The sequence below is a fragment of the Perna viridis genome, chromosome 2 (genome assembly GCF_037379345.1).
Source record: "Perna viridis isolate PV_CMFRI_1.1 ecotype Kerala chromosome 2, ASM3737934v1, whole genome shotgun sequence".
NCBI lineage: Eukaryota > Metazoa > Mollusca > Bivalvia > Mytilida > Mytilidae > Perna > Perna viridis.
The window spans coordinates 27034445-27058172 of record NC_142446.1 but is presented as its reverse complement, the minus strand read 5'-3'; the positions used below and the strand labels follow the sequence as shown (position 1 = coordinate 27058172).

The 23728-nt window shown below is 32.4% G+C and overlaps 1 protein-coding gene and 1 long non-coding RNA gene across 16 annotated transcripts in view; one reads left to right on the top strand and one right to left on the bottom strand.

Annotated features, from left to right (window-relative positions):
* The window catches only part of LOC148624280 (uncharacterized), an 87112-nt gene extending 75836 nt beyond the window's left edge, over window positions 1-11276 (top strand). For 10 of the 14 annotated variants that reach the window (XR_015919667.1, XR_015919663.1, XR_015919661.1 and 7 more), the window contains 4 exons: window positions 2975-3060; window positions 3263-5619; window positions 8866-8957; window positions 9260-11276. This is a non-coding gene — a long non-coding RNA (uncharacterized LOC148624280). The remainder of the gene's footprint in view (window positions 1-2974; window positions 3061-3262; window positions 5620-8865; window positions 8958-9259) is intronic. The other 4 variants (XR_015919666.1, XR_015919665.1, XR_015919657.1 and 1 more) reach the window with 3 other exon arrangements.
* LOC148624279 (uncharacterized) overlaps window positions 1-17884 on the bottom strand; it is a 74779-nt gene extending 56895 nt beyond the window's left edge. The window contains exons 1-2 of one of the 2 annotated variants that reach the window (XM_088566929.1): window positions 17729-17884; window positions 15877-15960 (exon numbers count right to left, since the gene is read on the bottom strand). The gene's annotated coding sequence lies outside the window, so the exon portion shown is untranslated. Of the gene's footprint in view, window positions 1-14271; window positions 14291-15876; window positions 15961-17728 lie in introns of those variants that run through there. The other variant, XM_088566932.1, reaches the window with a different exon arrangement.
* Window positions 17885-23728: the final 5844 nt, after the last annotated feature.

Sequence of the window (23728 nt, the reverse complement as noted above, 5' to 3'; positions counted from 1 at the left end):
ATTGATATGCTGTATCATACTGTAGAATCAATCTGTATTGTACCAGGTGAACATGCACCTGTAGGACTGGCAGGTGAGAACAGGTGGGCAATGGTACATGTCTAGATTTACCACAAGGATAATACAGATTGAGCCATTCATTAGTCACAGACTTGAACCTTAGAAAGTGGGTATATTCAGTAAATATCAACATAAGCCCAAATTAACTAGAACATTTCAAATTCAAATAGATTAAAAGAATCATAATTTATTAGCTGAATGTGAAACAAATTTATATTGTTCAGGGAAATCAAGCTAAATTTGACAATTAAGCTAAATTGTTGATAGAGTAATCAAGGGAACCAAGGTTATAGCGGTAATCAAAAGAATGTAATCCAGGGACAAAGACCAGACATGGAAAACAGACATACACAACAAAGAAATAAAGTAACTTTATGAAAAATCATTTCAAGTCAAAGAGTATTAATGTGTAGGAAAATTGAACTGCGGAACTCATTGATATAACAAAGCCTCTTGTTTCATGGCAACTTCTGGCAAAATATAAAGTTTCTTTTAAAACTACCACTGAACCTTCCATTATGATACAAATTATTTGAAAACTGTTTAAAAGCAATATTTCATGACATACTTGTGATATAACTATGACCTAATCATTTTGTAAATTCTGTGTGCCATTATTGGATTATCTGTTTATGTTTTAATCTACCAATATAACCTTTCAGATAGCAAGTTGAAAATTAAAGTGATATGCTAAAAACTGGTGTTACTTTGTCTAATACTCATTGACACTATGGTTTTTTATCTGGGTTATACCCTAATTAATCTTGTTCAATTTTTAGCAAAGTTGATCCCTTAATTCAGGGCAATACCACCCCCAGAACTGAGTTTGGTCCTAAACCCATTGTGACCCTCCAATCCCAACTGTTGGATCTGCAAGTAGACATCCCTATCTACATCTAAGTATTGCTATTAAAACCCATTTGCATTTTTGTAATACATTTAATAAAAACACCATATCAATTCTTAAATTCAGTTTTATATACTATGGATGCAGTCAATGGTTTATGCATGTACTTTCTAGTACTTTTGATACAAAAAGTTAATATCCTGTGCCTTATTGACTGTGTATATAATGGCATTACATTTACATACTACAGTGACTGGATGTTGGTTCGTTTATTATGTCTGTAGAATTGTATATATCTTTTCCTATGCTATCTTGTCCATTATGATTTCTCAACTGATACCGTTTTAGAACCTCTACACCTCTGGAAAGAGCAAGTTTTTACATCATCAACTAATCGTGAATCATTTCTTTTCTTGAAAAAAAATATCCTGATATTTCTAATTAAAAATTTCCTAAATATAAGCCAGGATTTATTTCTAGACATGGCTGACAGAGGAAAGAATACCATCAATTAAGGCTGAAGGCTTCAATGTTTTCTTGTAGCCATGACTTCAAGTTTGCCTTATCACTCTTAATTGATGAAAATAATTGACAGAATTTTCTGGATGTTTTTGAATTAAGACATCACTTCTTTGGTATTGTCTTTTTTTTTATTGAATAAATGTATTTTGTATGATTTTATCCTTCTCTCTACAATATTTCTAATCAAAAGTAAATTTAATTGTAGTAAATACCATCTGTTTGAACAAAATTATGGTTGAATTTTTTTTTATATAATATTTGCAGGTATTAGTTAATAACTGGGAACTGTTTATGCTTACTCACAACCCTGGGAAAATTTTAACCTGGGGTTTATTATATCATCTTGTACACCTATTTTGTTGGGAAAAAGATTTAAATACAGGAAAAAAACCAACTCATCCTTCAGGTAAAATCTACTTGAGACTTTTCTCACACAGAGTCAAAGATAAACCAAACCACAAAATTACAAAGGCGTTGAAAACAATTCTCAGCTTGGTTGCTCTATCAGCTAACCTTTTGATATTACAAACTTAAGCCTTAACTATCATAAGTGCCTATCATGTGATTGCTTGCACAATATGACATCTATTACAACAAATAGTTCAAATCAACAGAATTCAGTCTGATGAAAAAATACAAAAATGAATTTTAAAAAAAAATCATATTTGTACAATTTATCATTGTCAAAGGGATAATCTATCTCTTTTATGAATATTGATTCCTCAGTCAGGCTTCTGTCAACGCTGGACTGACAAGAGATCCAGATCTGGTTGGGATCATAAAATTCTTCTGATAAAATTTGTCAAATTTTATTGGCAAAATCAATTTATTAATCTAATCATAAAAGTTGTCAAGGGATATAGAACTAACAAAAAAAAAGGCCATAAGAGGTTTTAAAAAAAATAGGCCATAAGAGTTTATAAAGTTTTAACTGTATGTGGTTATTTATGTTTTAGAAGTACTTGTTTAAGTGGAGATCTGTACATTGCAGAGATAGCATTAAACAATCTCCATGTTGGCACCTAAAAATTTTCTCAGAATAAAAAAAAAAATTCAATTATTTAGAACTCAGCATGGAATTTGATAATTGGTGGAAAGTAGTGAGTAGAAATGAAGAAGATAAGATTCCCATGCTATTATCAGTCAACAATTTTAAATTACTTGCACTTATTTTGAATTTCAGCAAATAAATATGAAATTTTCAATGATAAACATGAAATTATCATCCACATATCAGTATGGATCTAAGAATATCACTTTGATAAAGTAGAACTTGGAGTATGACAGGTGCAGTGTAGTAAAATGTATAAAATGTTATCAAATCTTCAAAAATTTGAAGATGGTGTGATATTCAAGTTCTGTTTTCAAGACAAAGATAATTCTAAAATCAAACTCTTGTAAGATCAAAAAGACAACTGTTATGCTTGTTGCAATCCATTTAAAACTCGAAAAAATCCATTTGAGTAAATTTTTAATCAAATTAGATATGTAAAGTAAATTTCATTGGTTTTTAATGTATTCCATGATGTAATTTCAATTATATAGATATTTCATTAAGCCATGACTGACTATAACAGGCTGTGTACTTTTTGTTGAGGGCTGACCGACTTCAGTACATAGAACAGTTTTTGGTATGTAAAATGTAAATAGTAGATTTGTTCTTTGTACAAGCCATATTTTATCATTTTTAATCAAAGGGAAATGCATGAAATAGTCTAACAACCTTGTACAAAAACTTTGCTATTGTTTCAATTAGAAAGCCTATTTATTGATTGTCAAGTACAATATTTTTGCTTCTAATACATCTTTGCAGACTTGCTTCTCTGTTTCCAGGAAAAGAAACAATATTTACATCAAGCACAAACAAACAGAATAAGAACCATTGTCATGCATTCGACTGCTATCATATCAACTGATTGCTTTCCTTAAATATGCAACATGATGCTGTCGAGATCCTGCTGTAGGTAACATTGCCTGGTACAGCATTCTGGATCCTACTGTAGGTAACATTACCTGATACATCATTCTAGATCCAGCTATAGGTAACACTGCCTGATATAGCATTCTAGATTCTGCTGTGGGTAACACTGCCTGATATAGCATTCTAGATGCTGCTGTAGGTAACACTGCCTTATATAGCATTCTAGATGCTGTTGTAGGAAACATTGCCTGATACATTATAGGTGCTATAGCAGGACACATGGCCTGATACATTCTAGATGCTGTGGTAGGAAACATTGCCTGATACATTATAGATGCTATAGCAGGACACATGGCCTGATACATTCTAGATGCTGTGGTAGGAAACATTGCCTGATACATTATAGATGCTATAGCAGGACACATGGCCTGATACATTCTAGATGCTGTTGTAGGAAACATTGCCTGATACATTATAGATGCTATAGCAGGACACATGGCCTGATACATTCTAGGACACATTGTCTGATACATTCTTCCCTGTGCAGGTCCGGGTGTTAAAAGAATAGGCCTGCAGCAGCGCTAAGCTTGTCGTAAAAGGCGACTAAATAGTGCTCAGAACCCTAGCCGGGGGCTAGAGCACTCTGCCCACAGAGCAACTGGGATGTGTGCCCAGGTGGTGGAATGGGGTACCCCTGGCATGTTACATGCTGGGGTTGTCAGGCTATAATACGGAAAACCTGACCGCAAACCATAGTGGTGCACCGTGTTGGGAAAGATGCCACGTTCCTTGCACGTTAAAGAACCCTACTGTGGTATTCCCGGAGTAGGAACCATGGGGCTCGGCCACAGGAGGCTAAATTGCCCGACCCTACCCACCTCTCCCAATTTCCAGTGGCAATCAAAATTTGTCGACCCCATTGTCCTTGTGTCCCATCCCTTTTTCATTTCATCATCATTTCATGTTCATTTTATCATCAATTTCATGTTCATCGTCTGAATATAGCTGAAATATTGCTGCTCGGACGTTAAACCCCAACAAACAAACAAACAAACTGATACATTCTAGATGCTACAGCAGGACACATTGCCTGATACATTCTAGATGCTATAGCAGGACACATTGCCTGATACATTCTAGATGCTATAGCAGGACACATTGCCTGATACATTCCAGATGCTATAACAGGACACATTGCCTGATACATTCTAGATGCTATAACAGGATACATGGCCTGATACATTCTAGATGCTATAGCAGGAAACATTGCCTGATACATTCTAGATGCTACCGCAGGACACATGGCCTAATACATTCTAGGACACATTGCTTGATACATTCTAGATGCTATAGCAGGACACATTGCCTGATACATTCTTGATGCTATAGCAGGACACATTGCCTAATACAACAATCTATAAGTACACTTTATTGCTCCTTTAAGTAAACTTACATCAGGGTATAATATATATAAGAGATTTAAACTCATGTGTAAGACATTTTGTGTACTAGTATGCAATAATATTAAAATAATTAATGATAATGTTATTAATATCTTAAAAATTATATATAATATGAGATACTTTGTGTAATAATCATGATATTTTTATGTATAAAATATGAAATACTTTATTGAAAAGTATTTGCAAGACCTGTTAAATGCCATATACTTTGTAACATATCTAAAATACTAGTGAAATATCTATCAATATTTTATGTGATATATGAGATGTCCAATATATGTAAATTTATATGATGTAATTTACTATCGTATATATTATATGACAAATCTTTTTAATTGAAAAATTATTTATTAAAATAACTTTCCATATATAACCTATGACATGATGAGTATTTGTTGTATAACACATTATAGAGTAAGTATTTATTAATTAATTTTAGTTATAAAATGTATATTGAGTGGCTCTTTTACTCTATATAAGATTTGATTTTGATGTTTTTATTTAATTATGAGCAATATAAAAAAATTGCTTTCAAAACCAATAAACTACAATTACGTAAGGAACAGCAAAGACCATCAAATTGTACCCAAGAGATAGACATACTTTTACATATATTTGTATGTCTAAAAAAAAAAATAGAAGAAAAGAAACGATGAACTTTGTATTTGCTACAGGTGTAATTGATGATATTTGATGGTGGAGTGTTAGGGAGGAATAATTCTGATACAAACACCTTAGCAGTGTATTGTGTAAAGTACAGCAGTACTGAACAGGACAAGATTAATGTCTCACATTTATGTCTGACAGTAAGTGGTTTGATGACTTGCTGTATAGCTTTAGAACTTTACTGCATACAGTAGATATAGAGTTGAGTTCATCAGAAACTACCATTATAGTTCTAATAAATAACCATTAGAAAACAACTACATTGAATGGTACTTACAGAACTTATCATGTTTATATGACCCAAAAAAGTTGCCGTCAAATAATGCTTCAGTACTGACTTTCGTAGTCCCCTTTTTTGTAGTCACTTTTAAAAGTTTTCATATGAATCTGTAACAAATTTTGTCATTTTGAATAGATTTTTTAGGGTTATGGCCCTAATCATGTAGGACTAACTGTCATAAATTTGTAAAAATTGTGAGTTTTCTTCAAAATACTTAGTTTCTAAACAGTCTAAGGTTTGGGTTGTTACAATGCAAATTCAAATATCAAGGAATTTGTTGAAAGCAGAAATTTAAGGATAAAAGCATAACTGCATAATAAATCCCTAAAATTAGGTTAGTCTCACACTTAATCAATGAAAGCTTGATCCTTTACTTTGAAGTACAAAGATTTAAGCTTTTCCAAGTTGGAACAGTTTTTCCTTTTGAACCCCTGTTTTCCCTAATCACTCTCTTCAAGTTGCTCACCCTTGTATGTGATATTAAGACACTATTTAACAGCAGTTTTGGTAGGTAGATGAAACTGATTTAAAAGCATCTGTCTTAATGTTAAACTGTCATAAACTGATCAAAATCTACACCAGTCAGTTAAAAAGTCATGTTATGCAATGGTTAGTAACATTTGTTAAGGCTGATAAAGTATGGTATGGCACAGAGAAAAGTTTGACCAGGGTTAGGCACCTGATGAGTAGTCTGATAAAGTTATAGACATTTATTACATTAAAATTCAAAACTGAGGTAATCATAGAGAATAAGATACCATTTTATCACTATAATCTTCCCACAGATCGTACAAGGTTAAACTTAAGCCCTATTTTCTGTTAAAATGCCCTGCATTGGTTTAAATAGGAATGTTTTGACTTGTGATCATTAGTTTTTATTGAGAAAAGTAGAAATAATGGAAGTCTCTGGGTTTTTTCTGACCTGCCAAAGCACCTGTGTATGTTTATTAGTATGTGTATATGTTGATGTTTCCCCTTAGAATTAAATATTTATAAGCAAAAATTCCATTGAAATATCAGTAAAAACAGCATTTTCTTTTTCAGAACTATTCTTGTGAGAAATGTACAATTTTTGTTTACAGAATTCATGTAAAGTCATTTCTTCCTATCTTTAAATATCTTTATCCAAATATTATATATCCCGGTACATGTATAATTTTTTACCCCCTCCCCCAGAAAAAAAAATCCATCCTTTCAATACCTGGGGTTCAAGTGCAGATGATGATAAGGTCCATTCAAAAGTGCCCTTAGGTAACCAAAAATTGCATAATAATTCATTATTGTAATGAAGAGGGGACCTGAAATAACCTGTCAATAAAATGTATTGGAGAGGGCACCTGAGATAACCTGTCAATAAAATGCATTGGAGAGGGCACCTGAGATAACCTGTCAATAAAATGTATTGAAGAGGGGACCTGAGGTAACCTTTCTATATGATGTTTTGAAGAGGGGACCTGAGGTAACCTTTCAATATAATGTATTGAAGAGAGGAACTGAAGTACCCTGTCTTAATGTGTTGGAAGGGGCCTGGGATAATCTATCTATATTATTTATTAAAGGGGGGCCTGAAGTAACCCGATTCTGGAATTATTTGTTGTGCACACTTTTTATGTGCGGCGTGGCCTGGGGGAACTTGGTTACCTGAGGATACTTTTGAATAGTTCTTATCACTATCTGCGGTTTAAAAAAGTACAGTTCCATATTAAAGGGGAGATAATCTAGCTGTATATGATTGTGTAGGAGTTAAAAAAATTTTTTATTCAATTTTACAATTTAAAATTTTCATATTTTTTTTCTTATCTCTTTCGTTACAACATTCTTGTACATCATCATCATTTCATATCACAGTTTTCATGTTTCTTGTGAAGATAGTTTACTTATTCAGCAATATAATACATTTTCTTTTAATGTCTGTCCCTGGAGACTACATGCATAAAAAGCAGGTCTTACAAAATAATAGAAAACCTTTTTATAAATGTACAATATTCATGGAAGACAGTTGTATTCTGTTTAACACACATATCTGTCTTGTGATAAGAGTTAATACAGTTAGGTCCCCATTAACCCATTATGTTTACTCATGTGAAGTATGAGCTCAGTATTGAAGGCTAGACTTTGCCCCTTTTGCCTCTTCTATACAACTCTTTCTCCGCATATAAAAAGGACAAAGTTTCCAGCAGAATTGTACAGGTTCTGCAAATGTATTGGGGGACAATTCTTATTTTTCATTTGATAACTAGAGGTTTGTTTTGTAAGAAATTTGTTTGGGAGATCCCTACCCTTAGTGCAACAATGTTTATAATAATATCTGATGGCTGTGGTCATATATAAGGTAACATTGCTGCTAAGTTCTCCTTTGTTATCTATTCAAAGGGAGGTAAGTATGTACCGAAAGAATGCACACGATTTGGTGCATTATTATGCAGATTTTGAATTAAATTTGGTAAATATGTCACTTGAAACTTATTTATGTAATGGTCCTGTTTAAAATTTATCCACGATTCTTACAGATTATTGCCAAGTCTTTTTATTTAGCAATTGAGGATTTTTTAAAGTCAAGACGTATAAATGACAAGATTTGTTTTACAAATAATGTCATAATGGTATTTCTAGTTGGTTTTAGTCAGAAATTAAATATTAGATGTTTATAATCTTATTGATAATTTATCTCTATGAAAAGACTTGAATCATCAGGAGTTGATAATAAACTGGTATTTTAAATATCCACTTTACTCGTTCCAAAAGGAAAGAATGCAGTATGAATACTTGTCCATTAATCCAATCTTATCCCTTTCATTGTTGAAAATGACAAAATCTTTTCAAAGGCACAAAATGTCAGATTTTTGTGAATTTACTTGTTTCTGTTTTATACACTAAATCATTGTCTTGGCTACTGAAAATCTTGCACATAGTCATTATATCTAATATTTTTCTTTTTGAAAACCCAGCTTTTGATTCAAGAACAAGGGCTTATTATTGTATTGTACTGTATTTCATTTCACCTTAAGATGAAGGAACCCCTTTACAGTAATTTTTATCAAGTTGAAAGACATTAGGGTCTCATTTAATGATTACTGAATTACAATTTAATATTTTTTTATTCCAGTGATCAAACCCTGTTAGTGAATTTCCATTACAAGTTTGTGCAGAAAAAAAAGACATCAAAGAAAATAACAATTGTTCAGGTAAAAAATACAGGTGAGTAGAGACTATTAAATCAGTGATAGTGATGGATTACATGGTTAGAAGATAATGACCAATCATTGAATCAAGGAATATATTCCCTTTAATTGTCACCAGTATTGTTCTCACATGATGACACTATAACCAAATGACATACAAGGCTGAGACACTATAATTTTTGGCTTATTCGGAAATACTTTTGACAGAGTATTACCTCAAAGACAGAAAATCGTTTGTTCAAAAGAAGAGGGTGGTCATTAAGTTTAAATGGATTAATATATTGTCACATGATTTCTTTTTCTTCTTGTTTATTTTAGAATTAAGACGAGACATATTTTGTACTTTTTACTGGAGAAATATTGACAGGAATACGTCTATTAACTGGAAGAAGTGGAATGTGATCAGAGAATTATTAGGCCACAATATCCAAAGATCAATTTGTCAAGCATTCTAGGCCATTACAAATATTTATGTGTTTTCAGACCAAAAAATGGAGTATAATATCTAAAATTAATTCTACTAGAAAAAAAATTGAATTTACAAATTGTGCCCTTAAGCTTAAACAAACTTTTTGTACAGTGTAAAGAAGTTGAATATTTTTAGGATAAAGAGAGAGTACAGTCATGACTTCCTAAAGTTTAGATCAAATTATAAAAAAAAAATTAAGGGATGGAATTGAAAATTATAAAAATTTAAAAAAAGAGAAATGGAGTAGGGACCATAAGTCACTCAGTGTCATCTGGACAGATACTTAAAATAATTATAAGAAACAGAGTATAAATTACTAATTTTAAAAATAAATTTTACACAAAAATTATTCTGATATCTTGTACCAGTAGCAGCCCATATTTTGCCTTCCTATTTAAAGCAGGATAGGAGACAGAGAACTTATGAACCAAGAATTTATTATTTTGGCCTAATAGTAATAGAGAATGCACGGAAGGTGACAAATTTGAACAGATTGGATTATGTAATCATACTAGTCATCGAGAAATCGACGAATACATGTACAAATATTTGTCTTCTTAGATTGGTCCTTAGGAAGACGGATTACAGCAGCTTAAAGCTATTGTCTTAGTCACGCCACCTGCTCTCTACAAAGTTTTTGACTTTATGGATATTTTTCTAGTGGGAAAATCCTGGGCAAGAAACATACATGTCAATTTTGCAATATTTTTTTCTGCACTGTGATTAAAAAAATATTTTTTTAGGACTGGTATATATGTATGGTATTGAAGGTCATTTTGGTGAGAAGTGATTTAGGTATTGAACAATTTATACATACTGGCAGTAAGTGTCTCCTTGTTTTTATTTCTCCAACACCCTCCAGCAAACTAAATTTTCATCACCCTGTCTGTTTGTCTGTCTGTCCATTTATATGTCAAGGCATTTCCTTCCTAACTGCTCCATGGATTTTTATTAAATTTTATAGGAAGGCTAGTCATCATATGTAGGTGTGCATTAAGGAAGATAATTATTGGCCCATACCTGCAAAGGGGGATAACCCAAGTTAAGGGTTTTACATGTAAAATCCTCTTAAGTCCATCTCTTCTTAATTCTCTCAATATATGTTGTGAAGTTTTTGAGGTATGTAGGTATGCATAATTGAAAATATCTAAAATATCAGGTCACTGCAAAGGGAGATTATTGAACTTAAATGTATAACATGATTAAAGCCACTTGAATCATGGGATATTCCCTGTGAGAGCTTGCTCTCAGAAATTTACTTATATGCTATTGAGTAACAATAGTATAAAATCCATAAAGTCTTATGAGCTGCCTAAATCTAAGAAGAATCTTTCTAATTGTTATTTCTTTACTCTGTTAAAACCATTCCAGATCAGTTATTATTGTGTCTTTTGTCTGATTAGGGAAAATAATATAGGATGGGTTGTGTTGTCAGATTCATCTAAAATCCATTAACTGGTTAGAAATAATGAAAATTTAATGTTTTTGATGGAACCTGAGCTGCTTTCATTCATATATCAGTGAAGAAAATATTAAAATGGATCAAGTAGTGAAATTAAATATTCTGATACACTGTGTTGTCATTAGAGAAACCAGACAATAATGAAGTTGACAGATTTGCTGACCTAGTAGGTTTTCTGCATTAGATAAGTACAATGTGTACTAACTGATTATGCAAGATATGGAATTACTGTAAAATATTATTTCATTGATGTGGCATGACAGGCTGAAGAGGTTTTGAATGAGTCAAAATTTTATTGGCTTTATAGCTTTATAATGAATTTAAATGTTAATGCTTTATCTTTTTATGCATGTTTAATAGTTATTGAAAATGACTTGGCGAAATAAATGTCTTTATAATAAGTATATTTCTATTATCATATTGTTTTCAATATTCTTTAAAGAATAAAAAAGTCCAACAAAAAAAAAATGCAAATCAAATTAGTAACATGATAGAAATTCATTGATTGGTATAAAATATCTGCAGGTCTTCACTGTATATGGTTAATAATTTATTGCATGAAAAATTGATAAGAAATTCATTCATACTTGTAGATTAGAGAGGTATTAGTGAAATCAGAGCTGAAGATGATGAATAGATAGCTTTAGGAGTAGAACTAGGTGTTAGTTTCCAGTTTTCCTTGACATAGAAAAATCTTGTTTATCTGAGGGTTATTTTCAAATATCATTCATGTAGAATAATAGATCTTACTTACAATCTCTGACCTTGTCTGAAGTTTTTTCATTGTCCAGTTACTGATAATTTTCATGGTTGATTTTTAGTTGGACTTCCTTCACGTTTTTTAGTTACAGTGCTTGAAGTAGTTAATAGGCCTTTGATTTTACTGTTACCTCTCTGACAATGACCTTGACAGAATTTTGGTTGGTTTTTGCTTACCAAAAAAGCCTTAGACTGAGTTTCAGTTGGGTTTGGCTTACCAAGGAAGCCTTGACTGAGTTTCAGTTGGGTTTGGCTTACCAAAAAAGCCTTGATGGAGTTTCAGTTGGGTTTGGCTTACCAAAAAAGCCTTAGACTGAGTTTCAGTTGGGTTTGGCTTACCAAAAAAGCCTTGATGGAGTTTCAGTTGGGTTTGGCTTACCAAGGAAGCCTTGACTGAGTTTCAGTTGGGTTTGGCTTACCAAAAAAGCCTTGATGGAGTTTCAGTATGTTTTCACCTAAGGTTAAAAAGCTTTGACTGAGTTTCTAATTGTTTTCACTAAAAGTCCTTGACTGAGTATCGGTTTTAGCTATGACTGAGTTACAGTTGGTTTTCACTTACAAAAGCTACGACTGTGTTTCAGTTGGTTGTCACTTACAGACAAAAGCTATGACTGAGTTTCAGTTGGTTTTCTACTTACAGACAAATGCTATTTGTGAGTTCCATTTTGTTTTTACTCATTGACAAAATGTTTTACTTTTTTTAGTTGGCTTATCCTGACTGAAAAAGTTATAACAAAATTTCAATTTTCATTTAATGAAAAAAAAAGCTTTGACTGAGTTTCAGTTGTTTTTTTCTTACTGACAAAAGCCTTGATTGTAGTATTTCAAAACATTATATGTGTTTAGAAACATCAGAAAGTCACATACAAAACTTGTTACAATTATACGAAATTACTTGCGGCAAGAAGAATAAATAAGATTGAGGTATCTAATTTATGTAAATAGAATATCTGCTCCATGTAGAAATAAAGTCTTTAAATGCCCGTAAACTTGTAACACTGAGTATTGATGGAGTGCAAATCGATCAACCTTGCATAGTTTTGCTGTAATATATGCACATACATGTATCAGCATTTCTTTTGTTAAGTGAACTTACATTGCAATGTTAATCAATTTTCTGCATTATTTAGTATTATGTGACTGAACATGCAATGTAAGGCTAATTCAGCCACAATTTAATTAATGTTGCAATACTTATGCACTGTTATGTATTTACATCTGGGTACTACATGTACTTCATACTTTAAAGCCCTATTTGTTCAGTGAACAGTATCGATTATCTTAAACTTCAAAGGAAAGATCTTGTAAATGAAGAAAAGAAACACATTGTACAATCTAAAATTAAAACCATTTTGTCCAAAATCACTTTGCAAACTTTGTGACCATTTGATAGATTATTTGTTCCTGTTATAGTACAACATATTGCTAGTCTGTCTTTGCTAATTTAGCTCACCTGAACTGAAAGTCCAAGTTAACTATTGTCACAACTTAAATTAGACCTGATTTTCTTCCTATTTAAATAAATATTTATCTAAAATTCTGGTATCTTAAGTTACAGATCTTTGTCTGAACATTGTTTTTCTAGACCTTACCCCCTAATTCCTATTTTTTTTCTCCAAGTATCTACTTTTTTTGCTATGAGTAAAATCATATCAAATTTTGCATTTGTCATAATTAACTTTTCTTTAAACCTTTATATCTTGAACTAAGTAATGAATTGTTACCAAAATGGGTCACCATCATCTTTCAGTTGCCCACTTCCAGAAATTGTATCCATTATGATTTGACCTGGCCACTCTGGCTTTTTTAGAGTGAAAAGCTTTACAAAAGTCTTCATTAGATTGGAGTTTGATAATAATTTCTTATTAAGGTTATAGTTCTTGAAGGACCAAAAATAACTAATTTGCAGTTATTTTTATTTTATTTGATAACTTTTGATTAATGAAATGATCTTAACTATAGGGCCTACAAAATTCTCCATTTGAGGAATTTATGATGTTATGACAATTCCTTATATGAGCTAATGCATTTGAAAGGCAATATGATGTTTTTTGCAGTTCTTACGGATAAAATGACTTATGACTTGGCCTCCAAAAGTCCTCAAGGATCAAAGTTGTCTGACAATTTAAACTATTCGAGTTATAGGCATTGAAAGACAAAACTTAATGATCTCTGGTATTAAGCATCAATATATCTTGGAAATGATTACAGATCAGAATTTTTTTTATTTATGTACCCTTAGACACAATGATGCCAGGAGGAGTCTCTCTGAATGATAAGCATTTTGTTCTATTTGATCAGATGATAAGTAACCAGAATTTTAATATTTCAGGCTCTTTGGAGCCTCTAGTATATAGTAAGTCTTTCTATTTAACTTAAAGAAATCTTACTGTGGAATTTTACTTTTCATTTGCCCATGGTATTCATGAAATCACTTATGACTTTTTTCATTATTCAATGTTGTTTCCGTTATTTTGAAATTAAGAAATGACCTGAGGGACAGTATGGCACATACCCTGTAACATTAAAAAATGCCAAAAAGCCATCTTGTTCATGACTATCCAGATCACCTTTTCACAGAACCCTTATCTTCCAGTCATGGAAACCATTACTACCAACAACAAAAAACTGAAGTCTTACCTGAACTGGAGCTCTAATTACAAATATCCAAATCTGCTAGAAAAATTTGTTTATAGCTCAGTATCATTTGACAATTATCCAATTATGAAATACAGCATAGTTCCTGTGCAAAAAATATGTAAGGAAATAATCTATAAAGAAACTAAGAGATCGATTACAATTGAATGATGGATGTGATTGTAGACAATTGTCTTGACAAGGAGAGGTGCTAGATGCTCCAGGCTAAATGCATATCTGATCACTGACCATATTTTGTATGATTGACTGACTAATCTTGACAAAACGATTGCCTCCCAGTTAAAACACAAGAAAAAAATAAAGTCATCATTTATACAGCCCCAATATACATCTGCGTAGATAATCAGCTGATTATAAAGTATAATGATGTGAACAGAGAACACCTCCCAGTTGTACAGGTGGGTCTACCAAAGGTAGATTTCACCTAAGTTTCAAGGTATACAAAGATTTTTTGATTTAATCAAATTGATGTTGACGGAATTCAAATTCTATCAAATTTTAATATCTCAAATCTTGCATTCAAGGACATTTACATTGCATTTTATATAATTTTTACTCATTCAGTCATGTTATTGGTCTGTTGTGTTTTAACAATGCTCATTTATTTTGACCGTTAATGTTCCTCATGGAAATTTTCAATTACAGTTCTCTGTACAGTCTGGCATGTTAATTGTTCTTTATGGGGAAACTTAGTCTAGTTAGTAGCTAATTTTTAAATAGAAATTGCAATATCTTTTTGCAGATATGTCATTTATTTGTGATTAATGCATCAGGGCCTTAGAATTGTATCGGGATTTAGTACATGTTTTTGCAATGTTTTGCTGACTGTTTATAGTTGCTATGTATTCAGAAAGTTGAAACAATCAAATAAATGTTCACATAGTGTGCATTTACCATCATGAAGTTTTATAATATGGTACCTTGATTTACAAAAAATGTTTATCTAAAAATATTTTTATTGACAAATAGCAAGGATAAAGTTATGGTGCTTAAATAATAAAAGGCTTTGTTGATCAAAGGGTCATGTTTGATGTTGGACTAAAGTTCATAGAAGATGATAAAAGTGGAGTGGTCACTTATTTAATTCATGCAAATCAAATCATATCTTATACTTTAGATGTCCAATTTCAGATGCCATGGGCAAATTTATCCATCATCCTGGCAGATCCAGCTATGCTTTTGTGGTAAAACTTATAACTTTATCACATTTATATTGTTATAGATTATAAAACGGGGCAGGAATTTTCACTCCTTTTTGATACCCCAAGGAAATGATAAACATTGAAGATTTTCAGATAAAATTAGCTCCCTTATTTATGACCAGACCATTCATCTCTTAAATTAACTTGAATTTATGTCAATGATGATGTTTTTCAAATAGGTATATAAATATTGATTCTTTGGTTTTACAATTAAAAGCACTTGTAGTGTGTAGTTAATTCCCTCCAAAACACAAGCTATTTATGAAAGTCATCTTAAGGAAATATGAGTTCACTTTGTATTATTTTAATTTACTCACCTGTTTTTAATGAAGTGTTTTTATGAATGAAAATATGGGAAATTTGAAAGGAGCATTTAGAAACTGACCTTATATGGCTGTTACTGCATATAGGTTTGATTTGGGAGGAACAGAAATTCAAGTTGTTAATAGCCTCACTTGTTACACTGCACCTGTGTGAGAAGAAAAATATCATTATTATATAAGTTGTAATTCTCAGACAGATTGTATGTAACAAAAATAATACTTTTTTATGAAAATTGATTTGTAGAGAATATATTGTTAGCTTATTTTCACTTATTCATGTATTAGATTTTTGGTCTGGTTATATTATTTTTATCATTTTAGCTGTTTGGTGTATTGTATAATTAGCCACAAGCATTACTCTTGATAATTCTAGAATCAGTCAATGACAATTTAGTTTGAATGCATAACAATCTCTATACATGGATGGGTGATATTCAGTATAACAACATTATGTCTGAAATATATCCTACACAAATTTTTGTCATGATATAAAGAAGGAAACCAATAAATTGAGTATAGATATCGCAATAAATCATAAAGGTAATTATTGCTATAAACATAAGAATAAATTATTATATTATTGTCCCGTCATGAACTGGACTATTACACTAACTCCTGGTCACACAATATATGTACGTAAACTACGACCTTAGGCCAAATTTTACACAAAAACTGTGAGCACTTTTGTTTAGAATATAAATTTTGTATCGGATCATTTGACTTTAATCTCTATTGGTTGGCATGTTTTTCTTTCTGATTATGACTGAAAGTGGTCATTTAATATGAAGTATTCTAGGTGGGAACATTTTTTTAGACGCCAGTCACGTAAAGCACCTGACGTTTCAAAGCCATGGACAATTATTCCTAATAATAACTAGAAATTATTTTTATATCTTTTGATAGAAATATTTTTTAGATATTAAATTCTTTTTCAAAAGGAATTATATTTATTGTTTATTAAATAGTTTAAATTCTTTTCATACTGCCATTTGGCTTGTGAAAATAGAACTTTACAACATGTTGAGCATGTTTTTATTAATTATTCTGTCAAGTGGAAGTCTTTGGGCTGCAAATGAAATAATTCAATTTTGTTAATTTCAAATTATCACATTGTTACATGTCAATTTCAGAATTATCAGTAATCTTTTTTACGTAACCAGATCTGTTTTTATTAATAAATTCCATATTACTTGGTTAGTCATGGAATAAAGGTATTTGTCACACATACATGTATATATTTGTAGATAATGAAAGGTCTTTGTTAGGAACTAACAAAAATGTCCAGATCCTAAACTTTACCTGTAGATACGAGTCCTTCATATGGCCATTTTAATAATAATTTTGTATAATTTAATGGGAAATATTGAAAATGTAAGAACTTTTTCTTTTCAATATTGTAGCAGAAATTTTGATTTAAAGGGTTCCAACTACATACCAACCAATTAAACGGGTTATTTGTGTAAACCACTTTCTAGCCTTGTGTTTTAGTGCAAAATTTTAGCTTTTTTTAATTTTGAAAAGAGGGTCTTCACCTTCATATCACCTTAAACTTGGCTGTCAAAAGATAGAAAATCAGAAAAAAGTGCATGGACCATAATGGGCCTTCAGACACTGAAGAAATTAGACAATGGGCTTGCTATTGAGGTGTTTTTTTGCCATTGTTAAGAAAAAAAACAATTTCAAAAAACACCTTACTTTCAAGATCTTGTTCAAGTTAACTGACATAGAAATCAATTCAATTGACTACCCAATGGGGACAAGCAATGAGTTGACTATATTGTAATTATTGTTTTCACCATTATTTTTACATTATAGCCACTAGTAATTTACTGTGGTCCTGTGAGAAAAAATATCTAATAAAAAAGTAATTTATATCAATAAAATAAGTATATAAAAAGATACAATGATATTTACCATGTAATATGAACTTCTTCCTTTCACTACTTCTTTGATAATAAGGATCTTCCACTTAAATACATCTTTGGGAATAGACTTTAAAATATGTCCAGATGAATATAACCATTTTAGTTTGCTTGAAGTATCAATACGATCCTTATCATAGCTCGAAATTTCACAAATAAATTTTTAAAAAGCTTTTTCAAAAAAGCTTTTAAAGCTGCATTTTGAAACGGATTTGTCAGGTTGAAAAAATTATATTATGAAATACAGGGCAAAATTTAATACTTGTAATAATATTCAACACCATTGTTTTGATTAACAATCATACATCCAAAATATTGATGTTTTGATTCAATGAATGCAAAAAGAAGGTTTAAATTGAGACATAGTTGGTTTAATTGAAAATATTTCTATTTGAATAAGATGTCTGGACTGTTCAAAGAACAAATTCCAGGTTATTCATTAAAAAAAGATAGATTAATATATTTAATTGACTAGAAGGTCATCATTAAGTTGTACATCTTTGTTGTATCAATTCTTTCCAAGGATTAATGTTTTTCAATTTTTGTTAGTACCCTTTCTTGTATTTTATTTTTATTTTAAAGCTCTATTTTCACAATATCTATTAGAATGCTTTATTGGACACAGCTTTATACAGTCACAAATGTAGAACACCGAAGAGTGAAGGGGTATGCAAGAGTACTCAAGGGAACCAAGGTTATAGCGGAGATCAAAAGATTGTAATCCAGGGACAAAGACCAGACATGGAAAACAGACAAACACAACAAAGAACATAGAGTAACTAAAATAATACATACAGATTAACGAAAGTAAATGAGCAACTCGGACTCCACTAAAAACTGGGAGCATGGACCAGGTGCACCGGTAGGGTAAGCCAAATAGGCTTTACACCTAAGCTCAACTAATCTCTTAATTTCAACTACATATATTGTTAAATAGAGTGTTAATAATTGCCCCAAATACATGGGTCAACATTTACAGCCACATGGAGCTGTTTATTTTTAAGTGCTGGAATCTGTAAAAATTAGGCAAAATTGAATAATACTGAAACAACACACAGATTTGACAGTGTAGGCACATAGTTTATGGTTTTATTGAAGAGGGATTGACCGTGTTCGTTTGTCTTAGAAGTGTCAGAGGATGCAAAAAAGCAAGTTCAAACTTACAATAGAACAATGGGGAAATACGAGTTATTTCCCTTTGCAAAAATGAAATTGCAATCCATTTTCATATAATTTATACTTAGAATTACTGACAATTAAAAAGAAATGAATGCCATTTCTTCATTTCAGATAACATTTTGAATAAGTTTTCATGGAAAGACTTGTGTTGTTTTCCAACATGATTTACAGTATGCCTGATTCTTACAGAAATTAGTACTTGATTACAATATTTTGTTTTGTTTGTTTGTTGGGGTTTAACGTCCGAGCAGCAATATTTCAGCTATATTCAGACGATGAACATGAAATGGATGATAAAATGAACATGAAATGAAAAAAAAGGATGGGACACAAGGATAATAGGGTCGACAAATTTTGATTGCCACTGGAAAAAGGGGGGATGGGTAAGGTCGGGCAATTTAGCCTCCTGTGGCGAAGCGCAAAGGTTCCTACTCCTATCGAATACCACAGCAGGGTTCTTTAACGTGCGAGGAACGTGACATCTTTCCCAACACGGTGCACCACTATGGTTTGCGGTCAGGTTTTCCGCATTATAGCCTGACAACCCCAGCATGTAACACGCCAGGGGTACCCCATTCCACCACATGGGGCACACATCCCAGTTGCTTTGTGGGCAGAGCGCCTAGCCCCCGGCTAGGTTTCTGAGCACTATTTAGTCGCCTTATACGACAAGCTTAGCGCTGCTGCAGGCCTATTCTTTTAACACCCGGACCTGCACGGGGCACTTGATTACAATAAGAATTAACTTAAAAAACATTTCAACTAATGGCACCTATTAGTAGTTAGTCCTTCCATCAGTTATTAAGTCTGTCAGATAGACAATTCCATAGGTCTGTCAAATAGACCATTTCACAGGTCTGTCAAATAGACCATTTCACAGGTCTGTCAAATAGACCATTCCATAGGTCTGTCAGATAGACCATTTCACAGGTCTGTCAAATAGGCAATTCCATAGGTCTGTCAGATAGACAATTCCATAAGTCTGTGAGATAGACCATTTCACAGGTCTGTCAAATAGGCAATTCCATAGGTCTGTCAAATAGACCATTTCACAGGTCTGTCAAATAGGCAATTCCATAGGTCTGTCAGATAGACAATTCCATAGGTCTGTCAGATAGACCATTTCACAGGTCTGTCAAATAGGCAATTCCATAGGTCTGTCAAATAGACCATTTCACAGGTCTGTCAAATAGGCAATTCCATAGGTCTGTCAAATAGACAATTCCATAGGTCTGTCAGATAGACCATTTCACAGGTCTGTCAAATAGGCAATTCCATAGGTCTGTCAGATAGACCATTCCATAGGTCTGTCAAATAGACAATTCCATAGGTCTGTCAGATAGACAATTCCATAGGTCTGTCAGATAGACCATTCCATAGGTCTGTCAGATAGACCATTCCATGGTCTGTCAAATAGACAATTCCATAGGTCTGTCAAATAGACAATTTCATAGGTCTGTCAGATAGACCATTTCACAGGTCTGTCAAATAGACAATTCCATAGGTCTGTCAGATAGACCATTTCACAGGTCTGTCAGATAGACAATTCCATAGGTCTGTCAAATAGACAATTCCATAGGTCTGTCAGATAGACAATTCTATAAGTCTGTCAGATAGACAATTCCATAGGTCTGTCAAATAGGCAATTCCATAGGTCTGTCAGATAGACCATTTCACAGGTCTGTCAAATAGGCAATTCCATAGGTCTGTCAAATAGACAATTCCATAGGTCTGTCAAATAGACAATTCCATAGGTCTGTCAGATAGACCATTTCACAGGTCTGTCAAATAGACAATTCCATAGGTCTGTCAGATAGACCATTTCACAGGTCTGTCAAATAGACAATTCCATAGGTCTGTCAAATAGACAATTCCATAGGTCTGTCAGATAGACCATTTCACAGGTCTGTCAAATAGGCAATTCCATAGGTCTGTCAGATAGACAACTCCATAGGTCTGTCAAATAGACAATTCCATAGGTCTGTCAAATAGACAATTCCATAGGTCTGTCAGATAGACAATTCCGTAGGTCTGTCAGATAGACCATTTCACAGGTCTGTCAAATAGACAATTCCATAGGTCTGTCAGATAGACAATTCCATAGGTCTGTCAAATAGACAATTCCATAGGTCTGTCAGATAGACCATTTCACAGGTCTGTCAAATAGACAATTACATAGGTCTGTCAAATAGACAATTCCATAGGTCTGTCAGATAGACAATTCTATAAGTCTGTCAGACAATTCCATAGGTCTGTCAGATAGACCATTTCACAGGTCTGTCAAATAGGCAATTCCATAGGTCTGTCAGATAGACCATTTCACAGGTCTGTCAGATAGACAATTCCATAGGTCTGTCAAATAGACAATTCCATAGGTCTGTCAGATAGACAATTCTATAAGTCTGTCAGATAGACAATTCCATAGGTCTGTCAAATAGACAATTCCATAGGTCTGTCAAATAGGCAATTCCATAGGTCTGTCAGATAGACCATTTCACAGGTCTGTCAAATAGGCAATTCCATAGGTCTGTCAAATAGACAATTCCATAGGTCTGTCAGATAGACCATTTCACAGGTCTGTCAAATAGACAATTCCATAGGTCTGTCAAATAGACAATTCCATAGGTCTGTCAGATAGACCATTTCACAGGTCTGTCAAATAGGCAATTCCATAGGTCTGTCAGATAGACAATTCCATAGGTCTGTCAAATAGACAATTCCATAGGTCTGTCAGATAGACCATTTCACAGGTCTGTCAAATAGACAATTCCATAGGTCTGTCAGATAGACAATTCCATAGGCCTGTCAAATAGACAATTCCATAGGTCTGTCAGATAGACCATTTCACAGGTCTGTCAAATAGACAATTCCATAGGTCTGTCAAATAGACAATTCCATAGGTCTGTCAGATAGACCATTTCACAGGTCTGTCAAATAGGCAATTCCATAGGTCTGTCAGATAGACAATTCCATAGGTCTGTCAAATAGACAAATATATATGGACAGTATAAGATGATGAACATGTATATATGAACTGTATGTTTTAATTTCATTAATTTAAAGTGGCGATCTAGAAGACCTGGAGACCAAGTGATATTGATATATTGATCAACTGTTTAATAAATCCTTTTGTTTGTGTAAATAAACTTCACCAATATGTAGTGTTCCAGATGTCACAGGGGTCATTTGTATATATGAAGGTAATTATGTAAATAAGCTTTGGATAATGGAGGACACTCTGTGTTTTAGGGCTTCTGTCAATCAAAGGAAAAGAAGAATTAAAAAACAAAAACAAAAACAAACATTGAAATTAATTTTCTTCATACTTCAGCATAACTTATTTTATTGATAATAGACAAAATCAGTATAATTAAGATTTTTCATGACAAATATTATCCTGACTGTTAATAGTACTGTCTCTCCATTGGTTACAAAATCTTGTTATCAATTATCAGATGATTTGCTCAATGCAGATTTTTTTTGACAGCTTATATGGGAAGAGGGGTTGTTGTGGAATGTGATAATGACAAATCCATTTCATATTCTGTTTATTGTATGCTTAAACAAATAGATGTATTTCAATGTATTTTACTATGAATGATGTTATTGCTCGACATAATGGTATCTATTAGTTACCAAGTAAATAAACACACCATGACATAAGCAGGATCACAGTTAGACCAACTTAAGAAAAGGGGGGACTTAGCTGTGAAATATCATAACTATAGGACTTATTTGTCGTTTTTTTTTTTTATACAGGGGTCAAAGGTGCCACACCCTAAAAAATCGACTTTTTTATTTTTGGTCTTATTTCAATTTTTTTTTTATTGATACCTTATAAAAATTCTTTCGAGCACTTTTCAATCAGATTACAGATATCGCCTATGGTTTTTGAGTTATAAGGAGTCAAAGGGGCTACACCCCAAAAAATGGACTTTTATTTTTGGTCTGAATTTGAAAATTTTTATTTGAATTTCAAATTTTTAGCAATATAGTGTCCAAACCAGTTGTTGTGTCCATAATGAAATGTAAGTCCCTATGTTTAAGTGTGTCAAAAACTGATATTGTGTCCACGCTTGCACCAACTGTTCAGGGTTGGACCACTGGGATTGTATTATGTTTTATTATCATGATATTATAAGTGTTTGATGACAATAAATTCTCAGATACCATTCTGTAGATGTACACATGTACCTGTCTTATTCATTTAGAGAGAGAAGACATATTAAATATCAATATTTGTATATTACAAAGAGGAAAATTAAGTTTCCACATGTTTTACAGTGTTTGATGTTTAAGCTTGGAAAATGACATCTGTGGTCATATCAAGCTTGCCAGTGGAGCATTTTATATCTTGTCAAATACCTGAAAGCATTTAAGAATAGAAGCAATGCAGTTCAACTGTACTTAGAAGGCATTAGCATTTTTTTCTTTTAAATATTATATTATTTAAGGCTTAATCTCTTTAAAAAGAAATGGTAATTCATAAAACATATAGATTAAGGTGCAGCCATTTAACATCTTAAGGGAGTAGGGGAATTATGTTATTCAAGGGTCATTTAAGGGACAGCATGAATGCAATTTAGGTGTTTACCATTTTATTTGCAGGATATTTTCATCACTGAACAAATTGTCATCATACACATCCCACTTATTCACATTAGTTGGTAATATAAATTATTTTAGTTAATTTTTTATTTAATAATGGGTTTTCATTTAACAAGTACATTTTTAGTTGCAAATGAATTTATAGAGAAAAGAACAATTTGTGTGTGTGTGTGTGTTTCTTGCAATGTCAGTGTTGTTCTGACAT